This window comes from Pristiophorus japonicus, chromosome 23 (genome assembly GCF_044704955.1).
Source record: "Pristiophorus japonicus isolate sPriJap1 chromosome 23, sPriJap1.hap1, whole genome shotgun sequence".
In the NCBI taxonomy this organism is placed as follows: domain Eukaryota; kingdom Metazoa; phylum Chordata; class Chondrichthyes; family Pristiophoridae; genus Pristiophorus; species Pristiophorus japonicus.
This window is the reverse complement of record NC_091999.1, coordinates 36,343,708-36,361,174: the sequence shown is the minus strand read 5'-3', so window position 1 is coordinate 36,361,174 and position 17,467 is coordinate 36,343,708. Positions and strand designations below refer to the sequence as shown.

The 17,467-nt window shown below is 44.1% G+C and overlaps 12 non-coding genes across 12 annotated transcripts; all 12 read left to right on the top strand.

Moving 5' to 3' along the window:
- The first annotated feature begins 1,443 nt into the window (after positions 1-1,443).
- Positions 1,444-1,524, top strand: trnas-aga (transfer RNA serine (anticodon AGA)). The gene has a single exon. It is a non-coding gene; the product is annotated as a tRNA-Ser (tRNA).
- A 1,582-nt stretch (positions 1,525-3,106) lies between these two features.
- trnad-guc (transfer RNA aspartic acid (anticodon GUC)) lies at positions 3,107-3,179 on the top strand. Its single transcript has one exon. It is a non-coding gene; the product is annotated as a tRNA-Asp (tRNA).
- A 219-nt stretch (positions 3,180-3,398) lies between these two features.
- Positions 3,399-3,479, top strand: trnas-aga (transfer RNA serine (anticodon AGA)). Its single transcript has one exon. It is a non-coding gene; the product is annotated as a tRNA-Ser (tRNA).
- A 1,570-nt stretch (positions 3,480-5,049) lies between these two features.
- trnad-guc (transfer RNA aspartic acid (anticodon GUC)) lies at positions 5,050-5,121 on the top strand. Its single transcript has one exon. It is a non-coding gene; the product is annotated as a tRNA-Asp (tRNA).
- Positions 5,122-7,017: 1,896 nt separating this feature from the next.
- trnad-guc (transfer RNA aspartic acid (anticodon GUC)) lies at positions 7,018-7,089 on the top strand. The gene has a single exon. It is a non-coding gene; the product is annotated as a tRNA-Asp (tRNA).
- A 219-nt stretch (positions 7,090-7,308) lies between these two features.
- Positions 7,309-7,389, top strand: trnas-aga (transfer RNA serine (anticodon AGA)). The gene has a single exon. It is a non-coding gene; the product is annotated as a tRNA-Ser (tRNA).
- A 1,582-nt stretch (positions 7,390-8,971) lies between these two features.
- trnad-guc (transfer RNA aspartic acid (anticodon GUC)) lies at positions 8,972-9,043 on the top strand. Its single transcript has one exon. It is a non-coding gene; the product is annotated as a tRNA-Asp (tRNA).
- Positions 9,044-11,218: 2,175 nt separating this feature from the next.
- trnas-aga (transfer RNA serine (anticodon AGA)) lies at positions 11,219-11,299 on the top strand. The gene has a single exon. It is a non-coding gene; the product is annotated as a tRNA-Ser (tRNA).
- A 1,873-nt stretch (positions 11,300-13,172) lies between these two features.
- On the top strand, positions 13,173-13,253 carry trnas-aga (transfer RNA serine (anticodon AGA)). The gene has a single exon. It is a non-coding gene; the product is annotated as a tRNA-Ser (tRNA).
- Positions 13,254-15,127: 1,874 nt separating this feature from the next.
- Positions 15,128-15,208, top strand: trnas-aga (transfer RNA serine (anticodon AGA)). Its single transcript has one exon. It is a non-coding gene; the product is annotated as a tRNA-Ser (tRNA).
- Positions 15,209-16,788: 1,580 nt separating this feature from the next.
- On the top strand, positions 16,789-16,860 carry trnad-guc (transfer RNA aspartic acid (anticodon GUC)). The gene has a single exon. It is a non-coding gene; the product is annotated as a tRNA-Asp (tRNA).
- A 220-nt stretch (positions 16,861-17,080) lies between these two features.
- trnas-gga (transfer RNA serine (anticodon GGA)) lies at positions 17,081-17,161 on the top strand. Its single transcript has one exon. It is a non-coding gene; the product is annotated as a tRNA-Ser (tRNA).
- The last annotated feature ends 306 nt before the right edge of the window (positions 17,162-17,467 follow it).

Sequence of the window (17,467 nt, the reverse complement as noted above, 5' to 3'; positions counted from 1 at the left end):
TCGACTGAATCGGGAGTTTGTCTGTTCAAGTCGCACTCCTGAGACTTGAGCATATCATCTTGGCGAACACTCAAGTGCAGCACTTGGGGAATTTTGCAATGCTGAAGCTGTTGACTTTCGGATGAAATGTTAAATTGAAGCTCCGTCTGCACCCTCGGGTGGATATGAAAGTTCCCAGTGCATTACTCGAAAAAGAATAGGAGAGTTGCCCCCGTGTCAATATTACTAAAAATGTTCGTAAATGCTCACTGAAAGCCGATGTGCATGTGTTTGTATGTGGGGTTGGGGTTGAAGCACAGATTCTCACAGAGACAGAATCCAGGTTCTCACAGGACCAGAATAGCCGAGTGGTTGAGGCGTTGGCCTTAAAACTCAATGGGTTTGTCCCGCGTGGGTTCGTCCCCCACTCCTGGTGTCTCTTTAATTTAACACGGATTTCCTCCCATTCTGATCAGTGAGACCGGATTTTCATCGGTTGAATCAGCAATTTTCTGTAACAATGTGACACTCTGAACCGATAATGAAATGAAATTGTGAAATGTATCTGTGTCGCTCGGTTTCTGCCTCTCTCTCTCTCTTCAGAGAGTTTTGTATGTTTGAGTCTTTGTCTCTCTCAGTCTGACTCACTCTGTCTGTCCCTGTTTCTCTGTTTGTCTTTGTCTCTCAATCTGTCTCTTTCTCACGGTGCCACGTCTGGTCCAATGGGATTGTCTCTGACTCTTTGTGTGACTGGCTCTCTCTTTCCCATCATTTCGGTCTGTCCATGTCTTTGCTTGTCTCTGTTAGTCCCTGCCTGTAAGCTGAGAAGTATTTCCATCATTTTCTGTTTTAGTCTCTATCGCTCTCTCTCTATCTGTCTCTCTCCTTGTCACTGCCTTTATCATTGTCTTTCTCTCACTCTTTCCTTCTCTCTCTTAATAGATCACACACATACATCTCTGTATATGTATATATTTGAGTCTTTTTCTCACTCAGTCTGCCTCTCCTTCTCAGTCTCACACTTTCTGTCTCTCGTTGGCTCTATCTCGCTGTCTGTCTCTCCAAGTTTGTCGGTTTTTTCTCTGTCTCTCAATGTGTCTGTCGACTTCTCCTGGTGTCCAGTTCTGTTCACAGTGACTCGATTCCGGCTCTGACAGAACTGGTACCCGTCAGTTCCTCGTTAGTATAGTGGTGAGTATCCCTGCCTGTCACGCGGGAGACCGCGGTTCAATTCCCCGACGGGGAGGCAGTTGTTTCAAGATGTGAAATTTTACTTCTGTTTCTTGGAAGAGATGCATATTAAAAAGTTCCAGAGCAATGTGGAACTGTAAAAATACAGGTAGATTTGATTGCCTCGTCCAGATTTTTAGCAAACGGAGAATTTTTCAGGAGTCTTTGGCCGTCTGCTACACAGAGATGGATGACTGAGTTTTTTCTGAGTAAAGTTTAAAACGCAGCGACACAGTAGTCGTGGCCGAGTGGTTAAGGCGATGGACTAGAAATCCATTGGGTTATCCCGCGCAGGTTCGAATCCTGCCGACTACGATTCTCAGCATTTTTCATTTCATTTCACAATTTAACCGGTTCTCTGCCAAACTGATCCTGAGATAGATGGAATAACGTCCCACACCTTTCAACTTTGACATTTTTTTCTCATTTTTATTAATCTGCAATATTCACGATACATCCGTTTCAAAAATCGCAAACATCAGTCAAAGTTGCGACAGTGATTCAGCCTATCTATCCCTCGAGATGTCTGAGGCATCTGTGCATGCCTGTTGGTGCGTGCAAATTTTTGGTTATGTGTGTGTGGGTCTCTGTGTCTGTCTATCTATTTATATGTCTCTGTGTATGTGCAACTGTCACTGGAAATCATCACCATGAATTTGGTATGTCCTGGAACTTATAAAAACGACTTGGGGAAAATAATACGGTTGTGAACTTTTGTATCGGCTTTGGTTCAGTGGCCGCATTCTCGACTGAATCGGGAGTTTGTCTGTTCAAGTCGCACTCCTGAGACTTGAGCATATCATCTTGGCTAACACTCAAGTGCAGCACTTGGGGAATTTTGTAATGTTGAAGCTGTTGACTTTCGGATGAAATGTTAAATTGAAGCTCCGTCTGCACCCTCGGGTGGATATGAAAGTTTCCAGTGCATTACTCGAAAAAGAATAGGAGAGTTGCCCCTGTGTCAATATTACTAAAAATGTTCGTAAATGCTCACTGAAAGCCGATGTGCATGTGTTTGTATGTGGGGTTGGGGTTGAAGCCCAGATTCTCACAGAGACAGAATCCAGGTTCTCACAGGACCAGAATAGCCGAGTGGTTGAGGCGTTGGCCTTAAAACTCAATGGGTTTGTCCCGCGTGGGCTCGTCCCCCACTCCTGGTGTCTCTTTAATTTAACACGGATTTCCTCCCATTCTGATCAGTGAGACCGGATTTTCATCGGTTGAATCAGCAATTTTCTGTAACAATGTGACACTCTGAACCGATAATGAAATGAAATTGTGAAATGTATCTGTGTCGCTCGGTTTCTGCCTCTCTCTCTCTCTTCAGAGAGTTTTGTATGATTGAGTCTTTGTCTCTCTCAGTCTGACTCACTCTGTCTGTCCCTGTTTCTCTGTTTGTCTTTGTCTCTCAATCTGTCTCTTTCTCACGGTGCCACGTCTGGTCCAATGGAATTCTCTCTGACTCTTTGTGTGACTGGCTCTCTCTTTCCCATCATTTCGGTCTGTCCATGTCTTTGCTTGTCTCTGTTAGTCCCTGCCTGTAAGCTGAGAAGTATTTCCATTATTTTCTGTTTTAGTCTCTATCGCTCTCTCTCTATCTGTCTCTCTCCTTGTCACTGTCTTTATCATTGTCTTTCTCTCACTCTTTCCCTCTCTCTCTTAATAGATCACACACACACATCTCTGTATATGTATATATTTGAGTCTTTTTCTCACTCAGTCTGCCTCTCCTTCTCAGTCTCACTCTTTCTGTCTCTCGTTGTCTCTATCTCGCTGTCTGTCTCTCCCTGTATGTCGGTTTGTCTCTGTCTCTCAATGTGTCTGTCGACTTCTCCTGGTGTCCAGTTCTGTTCACAGTGACTCGATTCCTGCTCTGACAGAACTGGTACCCGTCAGTTCCTCGTTAGTATAGTGGTGAGTATCCCCGCCTGTCACGCGGGAGACCGGGGTTTCAATTCCCCGACGGGGAGGCAGTTGTTTCAAGATGTCGAATTTTACTTCTGTTTCTTGGAAGAGATGCATATTAAAAAGTTCCAGAGCAATGTGGAACTGTAAAAATACAGGTAGATTAGATTGCCTCGTCCAGATTTTTTAGCAAACGGAGAATTTTTCAGGAGTCTTTGGCCGTCTGCTACACAGAGATGGATGACTGAGTTTTTTCTGAGTAAAGTTTAAAACGCAGCGACACAGTAGTCGTGGCCGAGTGGTTAAGGCGATGGACTAGAAATCCATTGGGTTATCCCGCGCAGGTTCGAATCCTGCCGACTACGATTCTCAGCATTTTTCATTTCATTTCACAATTTAACCGGTTCTCTGCCAAACTGATCCTGAGATAGATGGAATAACGTCCCACACCTTTCAACTTTGACATTTTTTTCTCATTTTTATTAATCTGCAATATTCACGATACATCCGTTTCAAAAATCGCAAACATCAGTCAAAGTTGCGACAGTGATTCAGCCTATCTATCCCTCGAGATGTCTGAGGCATCTGTGCATGCCTGTTGGTGCGTGCAAATTTTTGGTTATGTGTGTGTGGGTCTCTGTGTCTGTCTATCTATTTATATGTCTCTGTGTATGTGCAACTGTCACTAGAAATCATCACCATGAATTTGGTATGTCCTGGAACTTATAAAAACGACTTGGGGAAAATAATACGGTTGTGAACTTTTGTATCGGCTTTGGTTCAGTGGCCGCATTCTCGACTGAATCGGGAGTTTGTCTGTTCAAGTCGCACTCCTGAGACTTGAGCATATCATCTTGGCTAACACTCAAGTGCAGCACTTGGGGAATTTTGTAATGTTGAAGCTGTTGACTTTCGGATGAAATGTTAAATTGAAGCTCCGTCTGCACCCTCGGGTGGATATGAAAGTTTCCAGTGCATTACTCTAAAAAGAATAGGAGAGTTGCCCCTGTGTCAATATTACTAAAAATGTTCGTAAATGCTCACTGAAAGCCGATGTGCATGTGTTTGTATGTGGGGTTGGGGTTGAAGCCCAGATTCTCACAGAGACAGAATCCAGGTTCTCACAGGACCAGAATAGCCGAGTGGTTGAGGCGTTGGCCTTAAAACTCAATGGGTTTGTCCCGCGTGGGCTCGTCCCCCACTCCTGGTGTCTCTTTAATTTAACACGGATTTCCTCCCATTCTGATCAGTGAGACCGGATTTTCATCGGTTGAATCAGCAATTTTCTGTAACAATGTGACACTCTGAACCGATAATGAAATGAAATTGTGAAATGTATCTGTGTCGCTCGGTTTCTGCCTCTCTCTCTCTCTTCAGAGAGTTTTGTATGATTGAGTCTTTGTCTCTCTCAGTCTGACTCACTCTGTCTGTCCCTGTTTCTCTGTTTGTCTTTGTCTCTTTCTCACGGTGCCACGTCTGGTCCAATGGAATTCTCTCTGACTCTTTGTGTGACTGGCTCTCTCTTTCCCATCATTTCGGTCTGTCCATGTCTTTGCTTGTCTCTGTTAGTCCCTGCCTGTAAGCTGAGAAGTATTTCCATTATTTTCTGTTTTAGTCTCTATCGCTCTCTCTCTATCTGTCTCTCTCCTTGTCACTGTCTTTATCATTGTCTTTCTCTCACTCTTTCCCTCTCTCTCTTAATAGATCACACACACACATCTCTGTATATGTATATATTTGAGTCTTTTTCTCACTCAGTCTGCCTCTCCTTCTCAGTCTCACTCTTTCTGTCTCTCGTTGTCTCTATCTCGCTGTCTGTCTTTCCCTGTATGTCGGTTTGTCTCTGTCTCTCAATGTGTCTGTCGACTTCTCCTGGTGTCCAGTTCTGTTCACAGTGACTCGATTCCTGCTCTGACAGAACTGGTACCCGTCAGTTCCTCGTTAGTATAGTGGTGAGTATCCCCACCTGTCACGCGGGAGACCGGGGTTCAATTCCCCGACGGGGAGGCAGTTGTTTCAAGATGTCGAATTTTACTTCTGTTTCTTGGAAGAGATGTATATTAAAAAGTTCCAGAGCAATATGGAACTGTCAAAAAAACAGGTGGATGAGATTGTCTCGTCCAGATTTTCAGCAAATGTAGAATTTTTCAGGAGTCTTTGGCCGTCTGCTGCACAGAGATGGATGACTGAGTTTTTTCTGAGTAAAGTTTAAAAAGACAGCGACACAGTAGTCGTGGCTGAGTGGTTAAGGCGATGGACCAGAAATCCATTGGGTTATCCCGCGCAGGTTCTTATCCCGCGCAGGTTCGAATCCTGCCGACTACGATTCTCAGCATTTTTCATTCCATTTCACAATTTAACCGGTTCTCTGCCAAACTGATCCTGAGATAGATGGAATAACGTCCCACACCTTTCAACTTTGACATTTTTTTCTCATTTTTATTAATCTGCAATATTCACGATACATCCGTTTCAAAAATCGCAAACATCAGTCAAAATTGCGACAGTGATTCAGCCTGTCTATCCCTTGAGATGTCTGAGGCATCTGTGCATGCCCGTTGGTGCGTGCAAATTTATGGTTATGTGTGTGTGGGTCTCTGTGTCTGTCTATCTATTTATATGTCTCTGTGTATGTGCAACTGTCACTGGAAATCATCACCATGAATTTGGTATGTCCTGGAACTTATAAAAACGACTTGGGGAAAATAATACGGTTGTGAACTTTTGTATCGGCTTTGGTTCAGTGGTCGCATTCTCGACTGAATCGGGAGTTTGGGTGTTCAAGTCGCACTCCTGAGACTTGAGCATATCATCTTGGCGAACACTCAAGTGCAGCACTTGGGGAATTATGTAATGTTGAAGCTGTTGACTTTCGGATGAAATGTTAAATTGAAGCTCCGTCTGCACGCTCGGGTGGATATGAAAGTTTCCAGTGCATTACTCGAAAAAGAATAGGAGAGTTGCCCCCGTGTCAATATTACGAAAATGTTCGTGAATGCTCACTGAAAGCCGATGTGCATGTGTTTGTATGTGGGGTTGGGGTTGAAGCCCAGATTCTCACAGAGACAGAATCCAGGTTCTCACAGGACCAGAATAGCCGAGTGGTTGAGGCGTTGGCCTTAAAACTCAATGGGATTGTCCCGCGTGGGTTCGACCCCCACTCCTGGTGTCTCTTTAATTTAACACGGATTTCCTCCCATTCTGATCAGTGAGACCGGATTTTCATCGGTTGAATCAGCAATTTTCTGTAACAATGTGACACTCTGAACCGATAATGAAATGAAATTGTGAAATGTATCTGTGTCGCTCGGTTTCTGCCTCTCTCTCTCTCTTCAGAGAGTTTTGTATGTTTGAGTTTTTGTCTCTCTCAGTCTGACTCACTCTGTCTGTCCCTGTTTCTCTGTTTGTCTTTGTCTCTCAATCTGTCTCTTTCTCACGGTGCCACGTCTGGTCCAATGGGATTCTCTCTGACTCTTTGTGTGACTGGCTCTCTCTTTCCCATCATTTCGGTCTGTCATGTCTTTGCTTGTCTCTGTTAGTCCCTGCCTGTAAGCTGAGAAGTATTTCCATCATTTTCTGTTTTAGTCTCTATCGCTCTCTCTCTATCTGTCTCTCTCCTTGTCACTGTCTTTATCATTGTCTTTCTCTCACTCTTTCCCTCTCTCTCTTAATAGATCACACACACACATCTCTGTATATGTATATATTTGAGTTTTTCTCACTCAGTCTGCCTCTCCTTCTCAGTCTCACACTTTCTGTCTCTCGTTGTCTCTATCTCGCTGTCTGTCTCTCCCTGTTTGTCGGTTTGTCTCTGTCTCTCAATGTGTCTGTCGACTTCTCCTGGTGTCCAGTTCTGTTCACAGTGACTCGATTCCTGCTCTGACAGAACTGGTACCCGTCAGTTCCTCGTTAGTATAGTGGTGAGTATCCCCACCTGTCACGCGGGAGACCGGGGTTCAATTCCCCGACGGGGAGGCAGTTGTTTCAAGATGTCGAATTTTACTTCTGTTTCTTGGAAGAGATGCATATTAAAAAGTTCCAGAGCAATATGGAACTGTCAAAAAAACAGGTGGATGAGATTGTCTCGTCCAGATTTTTAGCAAATGTAGAATTTTCAGGAGTCTTTGGCCGTCTGCTGCACAGAGATGGATGACTGAGTTTTTTCTGAGTAAAGTTTAAAAAGGCAGCGACACAGTAGTCGTGGCTGAGTGGTTAAGGCGATGGACTAGAAATCCATTGGGTTATCCCGCGCAGGTTCGAATCCTGCCGACTACGATTCTCAGCATTTTTCATTCCATTTCACAATTTAACCGGTTCTCTGCCAAACTGATCCTGAGATAGATGGAATAACGTCCCACACCTTACAACTTTTACATTTTTTTCTCATTTTTATTAATCTGCAATATTCACGATACATCCGTTTCAAAAATCGCAAACATCAGTCAAAGTTGCGACAGTGATTCAGCCTATCTATCCCTCGAGATGTCTGAGGCATCTGTGCATGCCTGTTGGTGCGTGCAAATTTTTGGTTATATGTGTGTGGGTCTCTGTGTCTGTCTATCTATTTATATGTCTCTGTGTATGTGCAACTGTCACTGGAAATCATCACCATGAATTTGGTATGTCCTGGAACTTATAAAAACGACTTGGGGAAAATAATACGGTTGTGAACTTTTGTATCGGCTTTGGTTCAGTGGCCGCATTCTCGACTGAATCGGGAGTTTGTCTGTTCAAGTCGCACTCCTGAGACTTGAGCATATCATCTTGGCGAACACTCAAGTGCAGCACTTGGGGAATTTTGCAATGTTGAAGCTGTTGACTTTCGGATGAAATGTTGAATTGAAGCTCCGTCTGCACCCTCGGGTGGATATGAAAGTTTCCAGTGCATTACTCGAAAAAGAATAGGAGAGTTGCCCCCGTGTCAATATTACTAAAAATGTTCGTAAATGCTCACTGAAAGCCGATGTGCATGTGTTTGTATGTGGGGTTGGGGTTGAAGCCCAGATTCTCACAGAGACAGAATCCAGGTCCTCACAGGACCAGAATAGCCGAGTGGTTGAGGCGTTGGCCTTAAAGCTCAATGGGTTTGTCCCGCGTGGATTCGTCCCCCACTCCTGGTGTCTCTTTAATTTAACACGGATTTCCTCCCATTCTGATCAGTGAGACCGGATTTTCATCGGTTGAATCAGCAATTTTCTGTAACAACGTGACACTCTGAACCGATAATGAAATGAAATTGCGAAATGTATCTGTGTCGCTCGGTTTCTGCCTCTCTCTCTCTCTTCAGAGAGTTTTGTATGTTTGAGTCTTTGTCTCTCTCAGTCTGACTCACTCTGTCTGTCCCTGTTTCTCTGTTTGTCTTTGTCTCTCAATCTGTCTCTTTCTCACGGTGCCACGTCTGTTCCAATGGGATTCTCTCTGACTGTTTGTCTGACTGGCTCTCTCTTTCCCATCATTTCGGTCTGTCCATGTCTTTGCCTGTCTCTGTTATTCCCTGCCTGTAAGCTGAGAAGTATTTCCATCATTTTCTGTTTTAGTCTCTATTGCTCTCTCTCTATCTCTCTCTCTTCGCGTCACTGTCTTTATCATTGTCTTTCTCTCACTCTTTCCCTCTCTCTCTTAATAGATCACACACACACATCTCTGTATATGTATATATTTGAGTCTTTTTCTCACTCAGTCTGCCTCTCCTTCTCAGTCTCACACTTTCTGTCTCTCGTTGTCTCTATCTCGCTGTCTGTCTCTCCCTGTTTGTCGGTTTGTCTCTGTCTCTCAATTTGTCTGTCGACTTCTCCTGGTGTCCAGTTCTGTTCACAGTGACTCGATTCCTGCTCTGACAGAACTGGTACCCGTCTGTTCCTCGTTAGTATAGTGGTGAGTATCCCCGCCTGTCACGCGGGAGACCGGGGTTCAATTCCCCGACGGGGAGGCAGTTGTTTCAAGATGTCGAATTTTACTTCTGTTTCTTGGAAGAGATGCATATTAAAAAGTTCCAGAGCAACATGGAACAGTCAAACAAACAGGTGGATGAGATTGCCTCGTCCAGATTTTTAGCAAATGGAGAATTTTTCAGGAGTCTTTGGCCGTCTGCTGCACAGAGATGAATGACTGAGTTTTTTTCTGAGTAACGTTTAAAATGGCAGCGACACAGTAGTCGTGGCCGAGTGGTTAAGGCGATGGACTAGAATTCCATTGGGCTATCCCGCTCAGGTTCGAATCCTGCCGACTACGTTTCTCAGCATTTTTCATTCCATTTCACAATTTAACCGGTTCTCTGCCAAACTGATCCTGAGATAGATGGAGTAACGTCCCACACCTTTCAACTTTGATATTTTTTTCTCATTTTTATTAATCTGCAATATTCACGATACATCCGTTTCAAAAATCGCAAACATCAGTCAAAGGTGCGACAGTGATTCAGCCTGTCTCTCCCTCGAGATGACGAAGGCATCTGTGCATGCCCGTTGGTGCGTGCAAATTTTTGGTTATGTGTGTGTGTGTCTCTGTGTCTGTCTATCTCTTTATATGTCTCTGTGTATCTGCAACTGTCTGTGGAAATCATCACTATTAATTTGGTATGTCCTGGAACTTATAAAAAAGACTTGGGTAAAATAATACCGTTGTGAACTTTTGTATCGGCTTTGGTTCAGTGGCCGCATTCTCGACTGAATCGGGAGTTTGTCTGTTCAAGTCGCACTCCTGAGACTTGAGCATATCATCTTGGCGAACACTCAAGTGCAGCACTTGGGGAATTTTGCAATGCTGAAGCTGTTGACTTTCGGATGAAATGTTAAATTGAAGCTCCGTCTGCACCCTCGGGTGGATATGAAAGTTCCCAGTGCATTACTCGAAAAAGAATAGGAGAGTTGCCCCCGTGTCAATATTACTAAAAATGTTCGTAAATGCTCACTGAAAGCCGATGTGCATGTGTTTGTATGTGGGGTTGGGGTTGAAGCACAGATTCTCACAGAGACAGAATCCAGGTTCTCACAGGACCAGAATAGCCGAGTGGTTGAGGCGTTGGCCTTAAAACTCAATGGGTTTGTCCCGCGTGGGTTCGTCCCCCACTCCTGGTGTCTCTTTAATTTAACACGGATTTCCTCCCATTCTGATCAGTGAGACCGGATTTTCATCGGTTGAATCAGCAATTTTCTGTAACAATGTGACACTCTGAACCGATAATGAAATGAAATTGTGAAATGTATCTGTGTCGCTCGGTTTCTGCCTCTCTCTCTCTCTTCAGAGAGTTTTGTATGTTTGAGTCTTTGTCTCTCTCAGTCTGACTCACTCTGTCTGTCCCTGTTTCTCTGTTTGTCTTTATCTCTCAATCTGTCTCTTTCTCACGGTGCCACGTCTGGTCCAATGGGATTGTCTCTGACTCTTTGTGTGACTGGCTCTCTCTTTCCCATCATTTCGGTCTGTCCATGTCTTTGCTTGTCTCTGTTAGTCCCTGCCTGTAAGCTGAGAAGTATTTCCATCATTTTCTGTTTTAGTCTCTATCGCTCTCTCTCTATCTGTCTCTCTCCTTGTCACTGCCTTTATCATTGTCTTTCTCTCACTCTTTCCCTCTCTCTCTTAATAGATCACACACATACATCTCTGTATATGTATATATTTGAGTCTTTTTCTCACTCAGTCTGCCTCTCCTTCTCAGTCTCACACTTTCTGTCTCTCGTTGGCTCTATCTCGCTGTCTGTCTCTCCAAGTTTGTCGGTTTTTTCTCTGTCTCTCAATGTGTCTGTCGACTTCTCCTGGTGTCCAGTTCTGTTCACAGTGACTCGATTCCGGCTCTGACAGAACTGGTACCCGTCAGTTCCTCGTTAGTATAGTGGTGAGTTTCCCCGCCTGTCACGCGGGAGACCGCGGTTCAATTCCCCGACGGGGAGGCAGTTGTTTCTAGATGTGAAATTTTACTTCTGTTTCTTGGAAGAGATGCATATTAAAAAGTTCCAGAGCAATGTGGAACTGTAAAAATACAGGTAGATTAGATTGCCTCGTCCAGATTTTTAGCAAACGGAGAATTTTTCAGGAGTCTTTGGCCGTCTGCTACACAGAGATGGATGACTGAGTTTTTTCTGAGTAAAGTTTAAAACGCAGCGACACAGTAGTCGTGGCCGAGTGGTTAAGGCGATGGACTAGAAATCCATTGGGTTATCCCGCGCAGGTTCGAATCCTGCCGACTACGATTCTCAGCATTTTTCATTTCATTTCACAATTTAACCGGTTCTCTGCCAAACTGATCCTGAGATAGATGGAATAACGTCCCACACCTTTCAACTTTGACATTTTTTTCTCATTTTTATTAATCTGCAATATTCACGATACATCCGTTTCAAAACTCGCAAACATCAGTCAAAGTTGCGACAGTGATTCAGCCTATCTATCCCTCGAGATGTCTGAGGCATCTGTGCATGCCTGTTGGTGCGTGCAAATTTTTGGTTATGTGTGTGTGGGTCTCTGTGTCTGTCTATCTATTTATATGTCTCTGTGTATGTGCAACTGTCACTGGAAATCATCACCATGAATTTGGTATGTCCTGGAACTTATAAAAACGACTTGGGGAAAATAATACGGTTGTGAACTTTTGTATCGGCTTTGGTTCAGTGGCCGCATTCTCGACTGAATCGGGAGTTTGTCTGTTCAAGTCGCACTCCTGAGACTTGAGCATATCATCTTGGCTAACACTCAAGTGCAGCACTTGGGGAATTTTGTAATGTTGAAGCTGTTGACTTTCGGATGAAATGTTAAATTGAAGCTCCGTCTGCACCCTCGGGTGGATATGAAAGTTTCCAGTGCATTACTCTAAAAAGAATAGGAGAGTTGCCCCTGTGTCAATATTACTAAAAATGTTCGTAAATGCTCACTGAAAGCCGATGTGCATGTGTTTGTATGTGGGGTTGGGGTTGAAGCCCAGATTCTCACAGAGACAGAATCCAGGTTCTCACAGGACCAGAATAGCCGAGTGGTTGAGGCGTTGGCCTTAAAACTCAATGGGTTTGTCCCGCGTGGGCTCGTCCCCCACTCCTGGTGTCTCTTTAATTTAACACGGATTTCCTCCCATTCTGATCAGTGAGACCGGATTTTCATCGGTTGAATCAGCAATTTTCTGTAACAATGTGACACTCTGAACCGATAATGAAATGAAATTGTGAAATGTATCTGTGTCGCTCGGTTTCTGCCTCTCTCTCTCTCTTCAGAGAGTTTTGTATGATTGAGTCTTTGTCTCTCTCAGTCTGACTCACTCTGTCTGTCCCTGTTTCTCTGTTTGTCTTTGTCTCTCAATCTGTCTCTTTCTCACGGTGCCACGTCTGGTCCAATGGAATTCTCTCTGACTCTTTGTGTGACTGGCTCTCTCTTTCCCATCATTTCGGTCTGTCCATGTCTTTGCTTGTCTCTGTTAGTCCCTGCCTGTAAGCTGAGAAGTATTTCCATTATTTTCTGTTTTAGTCTCTATCGCTCTCTCTCTATCTGTCTCTCTCCTTGTCACTGTCTTTATCATTGTCTTTCTCTCACTCTTTCCCTCTCTCTCTTAATAGATCACACACACACATCTCTGTATATGTATATATTTGAGTCTTTTTCTCACTCAGTCTGCCTCTCCTTCTCAGTCTCACTCTTTCTGTCTCTCGTTGTCTCTATCTCGCTGTCTGTCTCTCCCTGTTTGTCGGTTTGTCTCTGTCTCTCAATGTGTCTGTCGACTTCTCCTGGTGTCCAGTTCTGTTCACAGTGACTCGATTCCTGCTCTGACAGAACTGGTACCCGTCAGTTCCTCGTTAGTATAGTGGTGAGTATCCCCACCTGTCACGCGGGAGACCGGGTTTCAATTCCCCGACGGGGAGGCAGTTGTTTCAAGATGTCGAATTTTACTTCTGTTTCTTGGAAGAGATGCATATTAAAAAGTTCCAGAGCAATGTGGAACTGTAAAAATACAGGTAGATTAGATTGCCTCGTCCAGATTTTTTAGCAAACGGAGAATTTTTCAGGAGTCTTTGGCCGTCTGCTACACAGAGATGGATGACTGAGTTTTTTCTGAGTAAAGTTTAAAACGCAGCGACACAGTAGTCGTGGCCGAGTGGTTAAGGCGATGGACTAGAAATCCATTGGGTTATCCCGCGCAGGTTCGAATCCTGCCGACTACGATTCTCAGCATTTTTCATTTCATTTCACAATTTAACCGGTTCTCTGCCAAACTGATCCTGAGATAGATGGAATAACGTCCCACACCTTTCAACTTTGACATTTTTTTCTCATTTTTATTAATCTGCAATATTCACGATACATCCGTTTCAAAAATCGCAAACATCAGTCAAAGTTGCGACAGTGATTCAGCCTATCTATCCCTCGAGATGTCTGAGGCATCTGTGCATGCCTGTTGGTGCGTGCAAATTTTTGGTTATGTGTGTGTGGGTCTCTGTGTCTGTCTATCTATTTATATGTCTCTGTGTATGTGCAACTGTCACTGGAAATCATCACCATGAATTTGGTATGTCCTGGAACTTATAAAAACGACTTGGGGAAAATAATACGGTTGTGAACTTTTGTATCGGCTTTGGTTCAGTGGCCGCATTCTCGACTGAATCGGGAGTTTGTCTGTTCAAGTCGCACTCCTGAGACTTGAGCATATCATCTTGGCTAACACTCAAGTGCAGCACTTGGGGAATTTTGTAATGTTGAAGCTGTTGACTTTCGGATGAAATGTTAAATTGAAGCTCCGTCTGCACCCTCGGGTGGATATGAAAGTTTCCAGTGCATTACTCGAAAAAGAATAGGAGAGTTGCCCTTGTGTCAATATTACTAAAAATGTTCGTAAATGCTCACTGAAAGCCGATGTGCATGTGTTTGTATGTGGGGTTGGGGTTGAAGCCCAGATTCTCACAGAGACAGAATCCAGGTTCTCACAGGACCAGTATAGCCGAGTGGTTGAGGCGTTGGCCTTAAAACTCAATGGGTTTGTCCCGCGTGGGCTCGTCCCCCACTCCTGGTGTCTCTTTAATTTAACACGGATTTCCTCCCATTCTGATCAGTGAGACCGGATTTTCATCGGTTGAATCAGCAATTTTCTGTAACAATGTGACACTCTGAACCGATAATGAAATGAAATTGTGAAATGTATCTGTGTCGCTCGGTTTCTGCCTCTCTCTCTCTCTTCAGAGAGTTTTGTATGATTGAGACTTTGTCTCTCTCAGTCTGACTCACTCTGTCTGTCCCTGTTTCTCTGTTTGTCTTTGTCTCTCAATCTGTCTCTTTCTCACGGTGCCACGTCTGGTCCAATGGAATTCTCTCTGACTCTTTGTGTGACTGGCTCTCTCTTTCCCATCATTTCGGTCTGTCCATGTCTTTGCTTGTCTCTGTTAGTCCCTGCCTGTTAGCTGAGAAGTATTTCCATTATTTTCTGTTTTAGTCTCTATCGCTCTCTCTCTATCTGTCTCTCTCCTTGTCACTGTCTTTATCATTGTCTTTCTCCCACTCTTTCCCTCTCTCTCTTAATAGATCACACACACACATCTCTGTATATGTATATATTTGAGTCTTTTTCTCACTCAGTCTGCCTCTCCTTCTCAGTCTCACTCTTTCTGTCTCTCGTTGTCTCTATCTCGCTGTCTGTCTCTCCCTGTATGTCGGTTTGTCTCTGTCTCTCAATGTGTCTGTCGACTTCTCCTGGTGTCCAGTTCTGTTCACAGTGACTCGATTCCTGCTCTGACAGAACTGGTACCCGTCAGTTCCTCGTTAGTATAGTGGTGAGTATCCCCACCTGTCACGCGGGAGACCGGGTTTCAATTCCCCGACGGGGAGGCAGTTGTTTCAAGATGTCGAATTTTACTTCTGTTTCTTGGAAGAGATGTATATTAAAAAGTTCCAGAGCAATATGGAACTGTCAAAAAAACAGGTGGATGAGATTGTCTCGTCCAGATTTTTAGCAAATGGAGAATTTTTCAGGAGTCTTTGGCCGTCTGCTGCACAGAGATGGATGACTGAGTTTTTTCTGAGTAAAGTTTAAAAAGACAGCGACACAGTAGTCGTGGCTGAGTGGTTAAGGCGATGGACCAGAAATCCATTGGGTTATCCCGCGCAGGTTCGAATCCTGCCGACTACGATTCTCAGCATTTTTCATTCCATTTCACAATTTAACCGGTTCTCTGCCAAACTGATCCTGAGATAGATGGAATAACGTCCCACACCTTTCAACTTTTACATTTTTTTCTCATTTTTATTAATCTGCAATATTCACGATACATCCGTTTCAAAAATCGCAAACATCAGTCAAAGTTGTGACAGTGATTCAGCCTATCTATCCCTCGAGATGTCTGAGGCATCTGTGCATGCCTGTTGGTGCGTGCAAATTTTTGGTTATATGTGTGTGGGTCTCTGTGTCTGTCTATCTATTTATATGTCTCTGTGCATGTGCAACTGTCACGGGAAATCATCACCATGAATTTGGTATGTCCTGGAACTTATAAAAACGACTTGGGGAAAATAATACGGTTGTGAACTTTTGTATCGGCTTTGGTTCAGTGGCCGCATTCTCGACTGAATCGGGAGTTTGTCTGTTCAAGTCGCACTCCTGAGACTTGAGCATATCATCTTGGCGAACACTCAAGTGCAGCACTTGGGGAATTTTGCAATGTTGAAGCTGTTGACTTTCGGATGAAATGTTGAATTGAAGCTCCGTCTGCACCCTCGGGTGGATATGAAAGTTTCCAGTGCATTACTCGAAAAAGATTAGGAGAGTTGCCCCCGTGTCAATATTACTAAAAATGTTCGTAAATGCTCACTGAAAGCCGATGTGCATGTGTTTGTATGTGGGGTTGGGGTTGAAGCCCAGATTCTCACAGAGACAGAATCCAGGTCCTCACAGGACCAGAATAGCCGAGTGGTTGAGGCGTTGGCCTTAAAACTCAATGGGTTTGTCCCGCGTGGATTCGTCCCCCACTCCTGGTGTCTCTTTAATTTAACACGGATTTCCTCCCATTCTGATCAGTGAGACCGGATTTTCATCGGTTGAATCAGCAATTTTCTGTAACAACGTGACACTCTGAACCGATAATGAAATGAAATTGCGAAATGTATCTGTGTCGCTCGGTTTCTGCCTCTCTCTCTCTCTTCAGAGAGTTTTGTATGTTTGAGTCTTTGTCTCTCTCAGTCTGACTCACTCTGTCTGTCCCTGTTTCTCTGTTTGTCTTTGTCTCTCAATCTGTCTCTTTCTCACGGTGCCACGTCTTTTCCAATGGGATTCTCTCTGACTGTTTGTCTGACTGGCTCTCTCTTTCCCATCATTTCGGTCTGTCCATGTCTTTGCCTGTCTCTGTTATTCCCTGCCTGTAAGCTGAGAAGTATTTCCATCATTTTCTGTTTTAGTCTCTATCGCTCTCTCTCTATCTCTCTCTCTTCGCGTCACTGTCTTTATCATTGTCTTTCTCTCACTCTTTCCCTCTCTCTCTTAATAGATCACACACACATCTCTGTATATGTATATATTTGAGTCTTTTTCTCACTCAGTCTGCCTCTCCTTCTCAGTCTCACACTTTCTGTCTCTCGTTGTCTCTATCTCGCTGTCTGTCTCTCCCTGTTTGTCGGTTTGTCTCTGTCTCTCAATTTGTCTGTCGACTTCTCCTGGTGTCCAGTTCTGTTCACAGTGACTCGATTCCTGCTCTGACAGAACTGGTACCCGTCAGTTCCTCGTTAGTATAGTGGTGAGTATCCCCGCCTGTCACGCGGGAGACCGGGGTTCAATTCCCCGACGGGGAGGCAGTTGTTTCAAGATGTCGAATTTTACTTCTGTTTCTTGGAAGAGATGCATATTAAAAAGTTCCAGAGCAATATGGAACTGTCAAAAAAACAGGTGGATGAGATTGTCTCGTCCAGATTTTTAGCAAATGGAGAATTTTTCAGGAGTCTTTGGCCGTCTGCTGCACAGAGATGGATGACTGAGTTTTTTCTGAGTAAAGTTTAAAAAGGCAGCGACACAGTAGTCGTGGCCGAGTGGTTAATGCGATGGACTGGAAATCCATTGGGTTATCCCGCTCAGGTTCGAATCCTGCCGACTACGATTCTCAGCATTTTTCATTCCATTTCACAATTTAACCGGTTCTCTGCCAAACTGATCCTGAGATAGATGGAATAACGTCCCACACCTTTCAACTTTGACATTTTTTTCTCATTTTTATTAATCTGCAATATTCACGATACATCCGTTTCAAAAATCGCAAACATCAGTCAAAATTGCGACAGTGATTCAGCCTGTCGATCCCTTGAGATGTCTGAGGCATCTGTGCATGCCCGTTGGTGCGTGCAAATTTATGGTTATGTGTGTGTGGGTCTCTGTGTCTGTCTATCTATTTATATGTCTCTGTGT